General features: G+C 38.2%; 1 pseudogene; it reads left to right on the forward strand.

Annotated features, from left to right (window-relative positions):
• Nucleotides 1–11,782: 11,782 nt before the first annotated feature.
• Nucleotides 11,783–13,613, forward strand: part of LOC108575484 — a 5,223-nt pseudogene continuing 3,392 nt past the window's right edge.

Raw genomic sequence — 13,613 nt, forward strand, 5'->3', positions numbered from 1 at the left:
GCAAGCGAAAATTTTTTTACAGCATGATTCTACGCATCCTAAGGAACGAAAAGCGTAATTTGTCATTTTTCCCGGAAATGATGGGAAAGTTATGAAAAATGCGGTTCAAGGTAAGAGTATGACCATACTTATAACTTATATTCCGTCTCGTTTTCTTCGGATGATGGTCTGTTCGTAAATTAACCACTTAGAAACTCATGTTGAGTATTATTTACAAAGACTGTGAATAAAACAAAGGTTTAGAGACGTCGACTATCCGTATAGTTGAGAACCATCCTCCGGTTTTACGGAAAACTGAAGTCTGATCATCTGCACTGCGTGTCAATTGTTAGAATAATGACAAACGAAGTAGGTCGTGTGTAAAAGACTTAGTTGTTTACTAAGAGACAGTGTTTTTCCAGAAAAGGATAGAATATGTATATGTCTCGGGGAGACAACAGTAAAAAAAACTAATTTCTTGTTGTTTCATAGCTATAACACATCTTATTACAAGAAAAATAAACTTAGAATACGATAAAACGAAATTGTTGCAGTAACTAATCTAATTAGCTATACGTAGGTTGTGTACTTGAATTTGGTGCACTAGCTTCTTGTATGCAGCGGCACTTAATTCACACGAACGAATATGCTAAGTACGTAAATTGACTGGAAATCCGCGTATAATCGAAAACGCGTTGTTCGATGTATTCCCTACAAGACTATAATCGCGCAGTATAAGCGACGTTCGTCGAGGCACTCGTTCGGCAGCCTCGTAAACACCGACTGAGGACGAATCGTCCTGCCCGATTTCTGATCGCTGTACGCCCGCAACTGTTCTGGGAAAAATTCTAGGCCTTAACTTCTTAGAACTCGTGATATTTCTTGCGAGCCAAAGATAAGAAACACGAGCCTGGGTCGCTGTACGTACATCGAGCTAAACATAAACCTAGCTGTCCTTTTGAAAGTGAAACTATCGCGAGTTGCTCTCGAGAGTAACTCTCGTCGTATGCCAAAATTGGCCATTTTTTAACATCCTCGTTTGACAGGAACTCATGGGATGACCTAATTTAACATACTTTTGGAATGAAATAATTTTGATTGAAAAATAGTGTAACGTAACTTAATTTTTTTTTAAATATGTGTATCTGAAGTGATGGAATAATCTTAACAGTCAGATCTGTATAAACTCCTAAAAGTCGGTTTGTGCATATTATAGTACCTACTATCTGCTTCTTTATATCTAGGTCAAAATGGGATTTCTAAAAAACACCTGGAAACAGCTGGAAAAACTCGAAATAACAATTAATTTCTCGATGAAAATTATAGAATATAAATGAGCTGTATCGATAATGCAACGTCTAATTTTAATTAAATGCAAAACATAAAGTGATTGATTTGCATCTAAGACAACTGAAAAATATTAAAGTGTTTTATTTCAGAATTACTTCTATTTTTTTTTTTTTTTCTATTAATTGCATGGCTGTTGACACAGGCTACGCTTAACTTATTGCAAATTGCGATTATTCAAGTTTTCAAAAAATTGAAGCGATTTAAACCGATAATTCAAAAGTTGATTTACAATAGTAAAGTTGCCATTAAATACTTCGTTTGCAAGTGAAATGACAATCCTATACGAAACAAGAAGATCAACTTTACTTGAATATTAACTTACAACCTTAGCTCTGTATAACACCGTGTGACTCAGAATTTACGTATCCATTTATCAATATTTTACAACTTTCGTTTTATTTGTTCATTATTGCATTATAACTTTCCTCTATCACATTATCACTATCCACTTTCTTCGTAACAATTCCCCCTTCCCCCACAAAAATCAAAGATAGCCAATCAACCAAAATTTTTCTCCCGAACGAAGAAAACTCCGTTTCACAGCGAGTTAATATCACTTCATCCCGCCAAATCCGTATAATTTCAACAAACACGGCAGAGATCGAAATATCCTAAAACACATGCTAGTATCAAAATACACAGCAATACTACCCTTTCAACGCGTGCAATTTTAATATTTCACATAACCCGCTACGTATAAATTGAAAACTGGAACTCGATATCTTTCCTCCCCATACAATTAAATTTTCCCTAGCAAACAAGGCGTGCAGGAGCAGGAGAAGCACGGGTGTGTAATATGGAGTAGATACGAGGCTAAGAAATCAGTGTCAGTTTGACTCGCTGATACGTACGGAAGGAAATCGATTTGCAGACAGTTTACCTATCCAGAGAAGCGAACGCGCGTTTGTGCGTGCGCGAAGAGTGTTTAGTTTGCAACCGGATGCTCTTAGAGGAGCAGGCAAGGGAACGAAAAGGCGTTGGTATCAAGTTGTTACACCCCGGTGCCTGATTTTATTCACCTCATCCCTTCGACACTCGCCATCCGGCGATTCCCTTTTCCCTACCGCCACCCCCCGCGGCCGAGCTTCCCAAATGAGTTTGCCATCCAGCGTGTTCGAGCCGAGGCATCGCCGGGATTTGAATAATCCGTTTCCCTTGGCTTTAAGTGTTTTTCAAGATTAGGCGGATATCACCTTATAGACAGCTTCAAGAGTCAGAAGGTCGTTTATCTTCGTTCGCGTGTCCCCGAGTGTCGCGAACGCGAGAAAGAAAAGGCTATGTTAATGATTACCCCCCCGCTCGGCGTTATATTTTCCATCGTTCAAAGCGGTTCAATTGATCTCGCCCTGTCATTGTGTTTCCGCTTCGAACGTCGGTTATTAACGAGGCTGATATTTTTTTTGATTTACTTAGAGATTTATTTAGGTGATCGTTCGAGTGGAAAGTTTGCTTCTTGGAAAAAGGGGTTGATAAATTAAGATTCGGATAAACCTGTCGAAATTTACTACTTTGGGAAGTTTGCAGTATATTGTGTGTAGGGTGAGTCACGTGGTTTGTCCACTCTGAGTATTTGTGAAGTATGAAAAAGTGTTTTCTGTAGAAATTGCGGGGTGTCGAAGGGAACACGTGATGCTGAAACGGTTTTCTTTAAGAGGAGGGTATTCATTGAGTCGGTGTTACATCGATTAGTACAAGAAGTGTCAGAATTTTCAATGACATAATAGTAAACATAATAATTTGTCAGTATTTTAATAGACAATCAGTGTGTATAATAAAATATCCGAACTTAACTAAAAATGTAAATTTTTTTGACCAAAAAAGAAATTAATACGGACCAAATAAACGAAATTATAAATATTCATTTTTATTGACTGCTTATTTTAAAAAAATATTCACTATTAATTAGAAAAAAATACTGACCTAATAAATAGAAGCGATTCTAGAAAGCAGCGAATTTTCCACGAGAGAGTTATAAAATACAAGAAAGGCAAGATAACAATAGTTTACATAGAATACATATTTTAAAAGTTATTCGGGTGGACAAGTAACGTGATTCGCTCTGTATAATTAAAAAACTCTGTAGTTCCGAAAGAAATTTCACATTTAGCGTGGAATGAAATTGCACCCTGAGATTATTATTAGACTGGACCGCGTTAACGAACTGGGTGAACTGAAAAAGTGAACTGAACACGACAGGACTTAAATTCCAACTGTCCCGCCCCATGTTGAAGACGGGATTTTAAAATAGGTTACAGAGGGCTTTTCCCTTTCTATCCATTTAGCAATGAAAAACAAGGAAATACTGAACGTGTTTAACAGTCATTTCTTCCGCAGCGCAAAGCGCTTAATCAAGTCTAGCCTTTATTTAACGAAATCTGCTTCGTGAAATATTTTATTCACAGCACAATACGATTCTAATGATTATATATGTATAGCTTGCTTCACAATTCTTCTCAATATTACAAGAATATTTAACAATATAATTCATATAATTGACTGTCGGTGCCTACACCAAGCGGTATTATTCAAACCTACTCAATTTCTACAGCTGCACTGTTTAAAATAATTTTTAAAATTGATGAAAATCCTAAGAACAACGTGAATAATTTTTGAGAATTTCTGCAATATTTAACACTAGGCTTACGGATACGCGTCAATTTGAAACCGCATATTTTCTTTAAAAAGCAACTTATTTTATTTAAAAAGAGCATACTATTAACTTATAAATGAACGATAACACGAACAATATATTTATATAAAATTTATAATAAGCATAAGTGGTAGGAGAGAAATGTAAACGGTTTCTGTAATTTTCCCAGTGAAATTCGAAATGCGTCAAAATGACGCGTCCTGTAAACCTAGTGCTAACAAAACTCCTAAAACCATCGTCGAACGAGACAATTCTCACCTGAATCAACTACAGAACGAAAACAAATTTCGTGAGGTAGCAACAATGACCCATAGGAAGCGTCACGAAGTGCCGAAGTTTGTATGCCATTATTTAACGCATTTAAACATGGACGTGAAGCTCGTGCCGAAACGTCTCTTGGGGTGCCATCAAAATTTTACGAGCGACACCCTCCGCCATAGATCACTCAAGAAGCGATCACGTCGTAAAGCGTCCCCGGCATAGTGTCAACTTTGGAAGTCCATTCCCGCGTATAAACGAACCGTGTCAGTATACCAAGTCCGCTCGATTCGCTCTGCTAAACGAAAGGTTCGAAGGCTGCTGATCTTACCGTACTGATCAATCTCTATAAAATCCGTCGTTCTTTTCAATAACGTTTCCTCGTTGCAACTATTGCGACACCGCGTGCCTCGTGCAGTCTCCTAAAGCCCGATTACAGCTCCTCCACTCTCGCCTAGGCGGCGCGTGATCCTTTTCGTTCCTTGTTACACAGACACCATTTGTGTGTGTTTCCTTGCGAATTGTTTCCTTCGATTTTTCCTTCCCGGTACGTGTGTCGTTCCTTTTTTCACGCTTGCTTCCTTCAGCCGCAGCAGCAGCAGCTTCGTCCAAGTTCGGGGTTTCTCGAAAGATCTCGGTTTAAACAGCAGGATTTACCTTGCAGCGAGGATCGATGGGAACCGACACGATGCCCGCATCCTCATCAATTTCCTTTTTTTCAATTGTGTCAATGCCGCCTCCTCTTTTACCGTCTCTCTCCAACCCTCGTTTAACCTCCTGCTCCTCGACTTCTTATTTATCGGTAGAACGGCGCTATCTGCCTCTCAGCGGCGGCGCAAATGCCAGACAGCCCCGGTATCGATACTCCTTGATCGAGAAATCTATGCGTCGCGTCGTTTTTCTTCGTAATTCGTCCTACGTCGTGGAATCTATAGGTACATTTCTTTTCCCTTTTTGCGACTTTTTACAAGCCTCCGACTGGGATACGTTCGTTTCTCTTTTCATTTCATTTGGATAGGGTCAAACAATAGGGGACTATTTATCGTACACTTTGGAAGTGTGCTGGGTGTCTCGGGTTTTTCTCATCTAAATTTCTTGGAATATACTGATAGTATAAATGAGAGGAAAATTTTATGAAATGTATTCATCTTTGACAATGAAAAAATTAAAAAATTCACTAAATACTTTGTCAAGCTTTTAACCCTCTACTGTCGAGGCGGAGTCTCAGATTCTATCTTTTTTGTTTTCTTCCGTTCTGTTTAGAACCGAACATTATTATATTCTATTACACTCTATTAGGAAAATGTGTAATAAAGGAAAATCAGTAAGAAAAGTTGTCAGAAATGTTCTGTATTTGTGTATAAACTATAACTGGAAGTTCAGGAGTTTCGTAGACTCCACATTTACATCCAAAAAACTATGTCTCGACAGTGAAATCAATCGTTTGTCATACCCTTAAATCGAATTTGTGACTAATAATTGAAGATATTTAGGTGTAAAATACGTAAAAGGTTAGGTTTGATAATTATTCGACGTGTTTTCCCTTCTACGATGCGATGTGTCAACAGAACTGAATCTTTGTGGCTCGAGAAACAATCGGAAAATCTATTCTTCGTTCTCGTCTATTCATCATCACTCGAGATGGGTTATTCCAACAGTCCAAATAACGCGAAAACCACCGCGTTATCAAAGAGCTCATAAATCAACATCGCTCGGGGAGGATGATTTTCTTTTGGCAGAGGTAGAGAAACGGGCGAAATCGGAAAGTTATCTTGGTCGATGTAGCCTTAACATTCATAGCTGTATTAATTGTTTAAGTTCCGCCGTATATTTCCGGCAAAGCAGCGATAGGACCTGGTACCCAGGTGAAAGAAAGGGGAGAAAAGGATTCTGGCCTTTTGATTTATGACAGGCGAACACAAGGCCGTGTTTCGCAGTCGGTGGGCGACGCCTATTCTTCCTCGTTTTGACATGTCACGATCGAAAACATGATGGAAGCCACGATGGACGCCAACCAAGAGTTATAATTCAATTCGAGATGCGAGCGAAAAGGACGTGTCATCGGTGAAATAGAGGAGGAAAAGAGGGAGAGAGGGACCAAGGGAGAGAGACCAAGAGAGAGAGAGAGGCGAAGAGAGAAACCAAGAGAGAGAGAGAGAGAGAGAGAAAGAGAGAGAAAAAAAAGAGAAACCAAGGGAGCGAGAACAAGAGAGGGAGAGACCAGGGGAGAGGGAGAGACCAAGGGAGAGACCAGGGGAGAGGGAGAGACCAAGGGAGAGACAGAGACCAAAAGAGAGAAAGAAAGAGGGAAACCAAGGGGGAGAGAAACGAAGAGAGAGAGAAGGGAGATCGAGTTCGATCTTATTTCCTTCCGGATCGATAGCCTTGAGCGCTGACACCGTATGCATTATAGAGAAGAAGTGCGATTGTCTGTCGGAAGAGAATGGCCACGGTCGCCATTCCTGGCATGCCACATTGTTGGCGATTTATACCCTCTCATAGGACCGCCGGGCAGCTGTAACTTCTTCGAGGAAAATAGCACGGGCTAGTCTAGATAAGAATGTTTCTTATCGGGCGAGCCGAATTTCACGGTGTTATTGCAGGAACAATGAGTCGCGTATAATACACGAACGAAGTTAAGATCTCACCGAGCAACGCTGTCTAACTTTTCTCTCGAATTGGATTTTACCATGGAATCTTCGTATTTTAATTCAAAAGGTGTTTCGGAAATTGAAATATTTTTAAAAATTCAATTTTATATCTGATATTATTTTTTTTATACACTCGTGTATTCATTTTGTGGAATATCTAAGGGGAATCAGAAAGATCTATCTTTGCATCGCCTACAAGAACTATCTTATACATTCTACAAATTTTTTCCACGTATTTTTTTTATAACATAGACATATTGCACATTTATTTTATTCTGAATTTTTTAAAGTTTTAATCATTTTAAATCAATTACTTGTTACTTACAATTTTCCTACAAAAACATTTCCACGAATTTTCACTCTCCATTCTTTCCTCAACATTAAATTAAACATCCACAGTGTCTCAAAAGAATATCACTTTCATTTTAAACCTTAAAATTCCATCGTCACGAAAAAACCGTATCACGAGAACAACAAAGAATCTCTCAATTAAATCACAAATTGACCAGATCTTCTTTCCTCGAAATAGCTCCCCTTAAAGCCGAACGATTTAAGAAAGCAATAACCGTATATCACCGTAGAATACTCGAACGCAGCCGACCTCGTTGACATCCTAATCCAACGTGTCTCATATCTTGAAAACCCTTTACAACGTCGAATAATCTGATCTCGTCGGAGGACGAAATTGCCGGACAGTGGAGGGTTGTCATGTAGATGCAAGAGAACAAGCTCTCGCGTTCGATATCGATTACAGTATCTGCAATCGAAGTTTTATCGAAGTCGACAATGTGGTATGTTTGAAGATCATATCTAAACCTGCCAGGAGCACGAACAGCAGACGTTCGAACACAAACTATCTCCGGGAATCGAGCTATACCACGTCGACGGCCAAGTTTACAGACGAAACTACGTCTTGCGTGCTGTTTACGAGTATCGATAGCCGGGAATTCCCGACGTACGATGTTGCAAAGTGATTCCGCTGAAGCTAGGAAGAGAAAGAGAGAGGAAAGTACCTTTTCACCGATCGGACAACGAAGGTTTCCTAATGAAATTCTGAGCTGCAAACTCGTCGGAAGTCTTCCTGCGACACGTCTGATCCTCTGTCATCCAAAACCACTTTGAAATAATCTACGCTTTAATTAGCCTGCCACGAACTGTCTCAATTTTACCGACAAATCACCACTGATCCTTGACACACCTTCGAAGCATTGCACTCCTGAGAATTTGAAATTTTCTTTTCGTTTTATCCATTTTGAACGTGTTAAAGTGAGAGAAGAAACAATATGTGAAACGGTAGAAGTCGCGAGAAAATGGATGGTTCACTGTTAAACACATTTCGTGGACAATGTGACTTTAAATTAGTTTAAAAATTATTATTAAAATTTGAGTGGATGATTCACTTTTAGACACATTTCGTGGTCACCATGACGTTAAATTAATTTAAAAGTTATTAAAATCCGTCTCACTTTTTTCAAAACTGAGATTTTTAGTTAAACAAGGATTGAAATAGTGTCTAATTTATAATTAAAAAATTCTAAAAATAAGTTACTTCGATAGTTTACGACAAACGAAAGAATGTGAAAGAAAATGGATTAAATTTCGTTGAACAATACTTCCATTAGGTTACCTTTAAATACCTCGTAACTCTCTGAGTCGAGAACATTCTTATCGAATACTCAGATAATGCCTTTATTTCCATTTCACCGGTTCCTTTAATTTTATTTAGCATGCGTGACGATCTATACGCGATTTAACGGCTACTGTCTGCCGAATATTCCATTAATTATGGACGAAGGTTGAATCAAATAGACTATTAATAGGTCAAATGCGGAAATAATTAATACCTTGCTGTTGCTGTGAAACGTTTCTAATGGCTGGTAAAGTCGAATTTATGACCCTGTTACTTTGGTAACGTAACAGATTCGTCGCAATATAATTAACGAAATTGCTCTTCAATCTAATCTATTACTGACGAAATTGTCTAGTGACCATGAAATTCCACTGCACACACTGGGAATATAAGTGGATGGTGTAGCAGATCGTTTGATCACTATAATTCGCGTTTTCATCATTTTCTTTTATTTATTAAGATTATTTAAGAAAAACAGACAACCTTCCTGATTTTTTTTTTTTCCTAATAGAAAGAAACACTAGAATTTCAATCTTTTCGCAACGTCTTTACGAGCTTCTATGTGTAAAATTTGATTGAAAATAAATAAGTTTTTTAATACACAGTGGGTGATCAAATGATTGGAGCCACAATGCGAAAAATATGGTGTTCGTTTTTGTGTAGAAATAAAATCACAATATCAAGGTTTTCACACTAGATAATTTTTAATTAACGATTCCTCACTAAAGATACACGAAACAGTTAAACCCAGCTTATGTAGTTATAAAAACTACAGTTAAGAAGTTACCATAAAGTCAGTATTTGGAAGCGTTACCTTTTGATGCAATTACAGTCTCGATTCTTCTTTCCACACATTTCAAGCAATTTACTGTGCATTATAAGTAGTAAAAGCGCAGCAAGAAAAATTGAAATGCTCAAGATCTATAAACAAACAAAACTGTAACACTGTAACTGGCAGTACTGACACAAAATAACGTCCATACGATAGATAATATTGCCTAAAGTGTCGCCAAGTGTACATTTGCAATTTATAAAGATGGACGCTTCATAAAAAAAAAAAATAATAAAAATTCGGTATAACTAGGTTCTCTGAAAATCAATCGTTACAACGCAAAACCGTCAATTTCTTACAGGCAGCTCTAATAATTCGACCACCCACTGTAATTCCCGATAAATATCGTAGATATAGAAACTCTTGTCAGCCTGTTAAAAGGCTGCAGAAAAAAGTTCGAAAGGTAAAATAAATAATTACCTCTGACTTATCGCTATCACGTCTACGGTGATAAGATAACGTAAGAAAGAGGCGAAAGACGTTTAAAAAGGGCGAAATAATTGAATTATATTTACGTGCTTCGTTACACCAAGTGAGATGATAATGCATCGCAGGCAAAGGTGCGCTAGAAATATCCACGATCAAAGGAACCAATGCACATTATCTAGGAAAGCGTGAAGTGATTCAGTAACTCTGGTGCGAGTAAAGCGGCGTTTCTTAGTCGAACAGAGTGGGTTTTGTAATTAAGTTCCGAGCTACCGACTCCTAGGACTCTGAAATAAAAACGTTGCTTTAGTTTATACATATTTATGAGCTAAAGTCAAGGCCTGGCTTAGGTCTTAATTGAAAAACTGGACCTAATTGTGAGTAATGGTTACGGGCAACGCGGCTTTATTTAGGCCTGTTCATTCTCTGCACAGTAGTTAAGGAAGTTTTTGGCCGACCGAACGATCGCCGCGGAGAAAGGAAAAGCAAAATGTCGTAATGAAGAGAAATGACAAATTAGGATTACGTTGATAAAACGACGCTGCAGCGAACGGAAGAAGTGTAACTGTTGTATCGCGAAATCTACTCTGGATAGAAGTATTATATATATTTTCGAATTTGGGCGAAAATAATTATACGACAGAAATCCTTCAGATGTGTAATTCGATTTATTTTACAGAAAGAAGCGTGCGATAATTATTCCAACGCGGTCACATTTTATATGGAACAGAAAACATATCGAGCGTGTAAAAACAAGCTTTCGTAATAATTGCAATTTGCAACGAGCGATGTGAGGAAGGTCTGAATAATTAAAAATACGAAAAACAGAATCAACAAGCGAATTATCGTTATTTTACAAAACTGCTCAGCGTTATTTACATTCTACGTTATTACACATATTTCGTACTGCATTATTAAATTGATCCGCAAGAGGCTCTAATTTTTGAAATTTTTATAAGATATTAAGCGAAGTTTCTCCTTAATATTATCGATATGAACGAGTTTGAAAGCAACGTATCTACTATTATAGAAGAAAATTTCAAACAGAACGATTCCAAGTAATTTTCTCAACGAATGAATAAACAATTAAACGGAATGCGTTTCCTGTTATCAACGACGCGTCCAGAAACAAGAAGTTAAGGGAAGTTATTGCTGCATGAACTTGCAATTAGCGCGGATCCACACATAAATTTTCAAGCAAGAACCGAAACTGGTGGCACGTGGTTATTTCAACTAGACCGCATCTCATTACAAGATTAGGCGGCGCAATCAGCCATGCCAGTTAAGCCATTAATTTTTAATCGATTAACCGTCCAGGCAACTTTGCGACTAAGCTCATTTGGCCGGTGTCTAAAGTTTAATCACCGAACAACAGTAAATTAAACGAAAGTAAGTGAAGCGATACGGCTAAATTCACGAGAGTAACTCGCTGATCAACTAATCGACTGACACGTTAATTATTATATCATCCCCTGTGAAGCGATTGCCTCTCAATTTGCACATCCGCAATTCGGGACAAAGGCAATGATTAATCTGCTTCAGAGAACTAAGAGAACGAAAAATTATGGAACAAATTTAAATAAAAAAGTTTGTGTAATATTCTCGTGGTATTAATGCATAATTATTTTCACAGTAGAAAAGGAGAAAAAGGGGGAGAGAAAGAACGATATAGGAAATTTCAAAGTAACCATCGTTCCAGGAGTTTATGGTAAGTGAAGAGTGAATCTTTAAGTTTCGACCTCAGTCGTAAACCCTGAAGTAACTGTTAAAAAAAGTTGTTCCTCTCGGTTTTCCCAATTTTTTAACGCACCCTGACTTGCACGCTATATTTTCTACCTTGTTAACACAAGCTTTCCCGAAGCGGGTGGAAGGGGAAGGTTTCGAGGGTAGCTGGTTCCATCTGTTTGCGAGGAAAGTCAAAAGTGTGGAAACAAGATCGCTACCAACGTCGATCAGTAACATTCTTAGAGAATATATCCGGATAGCATTGAATCTTTCGAACCAGAATGAACCGTGTGTGTTAACCTTTGCCCCGGCTTTTAGATGTTTCTTGTTTCAAGAATATGTTTGTTATATTAATCGTAATATATTTGAATAATTTTGAAGAATATAATGCTCGATAGAATAAAAAAAAATGTGGTTTCGCTTGCATTTGAAAACGATTTTAGTACTGGGTCACTTTTGACCCGCCATCCGCTGTCACAGGATTAACCGAAGAGACAGTCCTTTAACCCTTTGCGCCCGAAGATTTTTTTGCTATAGGGAAGCAGAAAATCATGCTACTTGCTAGCGCTAAAAATTCATATTCATTGCCTTGAAATTTAACATTTACATTTGCTAAACAACTAACTATTTTATTTATAATTTACTTTGTTATAATTTGATTTCATTTATAATGTATTTTTATATTATACAAGATCCTGTAACTTTTGATTAGAAGTTGACTATTTCAAACGGTTCTTCTGTAAAATATCAATTAATTATTTAGCAAATGGTGAACAATAATGTCACTTCTCAGTCGCCACTCGAGTGCAAAGGATTAATAGACACGCGTCCACGTCTGAAATATTTCCTCCGCTAAAGGACGGACCACGTCGCGTGCATGCAATCCTTCAACCGTGCTCCAAGATCCCAAATCGACCATAATTTCTAGACGCGAACACTGGTCCATCAAGCCGGATCTACGGACTTATTTAGAGCCAGTGTGACAGTGCCACGAAGAAGGAAAACGGCGACAGACGCCGCACGCTGACGAGGATCGGAACATCTTAGGATCGGAGAGGAAGGTCCAGGACAGTCCAAGACCAGAGATAAGAGCTAGGAAGACACTCGTCGCAGCGTCAGCTTGCTGAGAATCTGCAGAGACCGGCCAAGAAGAAGCTAATTAACTGACTCTGCCAAAAAATATTTCTCATTCGATTAAAGATGGATTCGAAGCTGTGATTTGCTTGGGAAGTAGCTTTGCTCAGAGGCCGGACACATTTGGAGACCAGAGAGAACAGAGAACTTAATTAAACCTTGAAAGCTGCGTGAAACCAGATGCCCTGCTGCTGATTGACCCCAGGAATGTTGATTATACATAGTATTCCTCCAAAGTGCATATATTACAACAGCTGACGTATGACAGACACCAAAGCTTCAGTCCTACTTGTCTCTGGAAAGCCAGCAATTGCTACATTAGACTACGCGATCACTCTAGGTGGCGAGGAAGAAGAGAAAGATAATGAACAGTATATTATCCCCACAGATTGAACCTTTTTACAAACATGTTAGACAAGGCGGTCCACTGTAGGGCTAAGCATACGGTTGGGCTCTCGAAAAAGTGAAGCACCCTGGTTTCTATATTCACGTGATGGAGAAATCAGTGGTAATCATAATCAAATAGCGAAGACACGATGGCGTAGCGTATTCACTCAATTTTTAAATTTGTTTCGTACAAATGTAAAGCAGAGTTTTCTTCGAGAAAATCTGCTTATATTGATTTTGGGCAAAGTTGAGACTGATCTTTAACTATAGGCTGCAGTCTCTTGGGATCACGCTTTGCGTCATGGCCTTTTTATTCTATGCATTTTTGTACTTTTCAAGAAACCTTCGCTATTCTTGTTCATTTTTGTTTTTCTTTTCGTAAGTATATTATGAACTAATGATTGTAAATTGACAATCAAAAAACGGGACAGTAAAAAGGAAAAGCGAAGGGAAAGAAACATGATTTATGGCATTTTGTCAGTATCACGGACAAAATATTAGAATTAACAGGAATGGGTATAAAGAATCGTGCTATACAGGGAAACTCTGCAAAACTAGGCAAGAAATAACTGCGATCAATAGAACGTTTCA

The sequence above is a fragment of the Habropoda laboriosa genome, unplaced genomic scaffold, assembly GCF_001263275.1.
Source record: "Habropoda laboriosa isolate 0110345459 unplaced genomic scaffold, ASM126327v1 scaffold269, whole genome shotgun sequence".
Lineage (NCBI taxonomy): Eukaryota > Metazoa > Arthropoda > Insecta > Hymenoptera > Apidae > Habropoda > Habropoda laboriosa.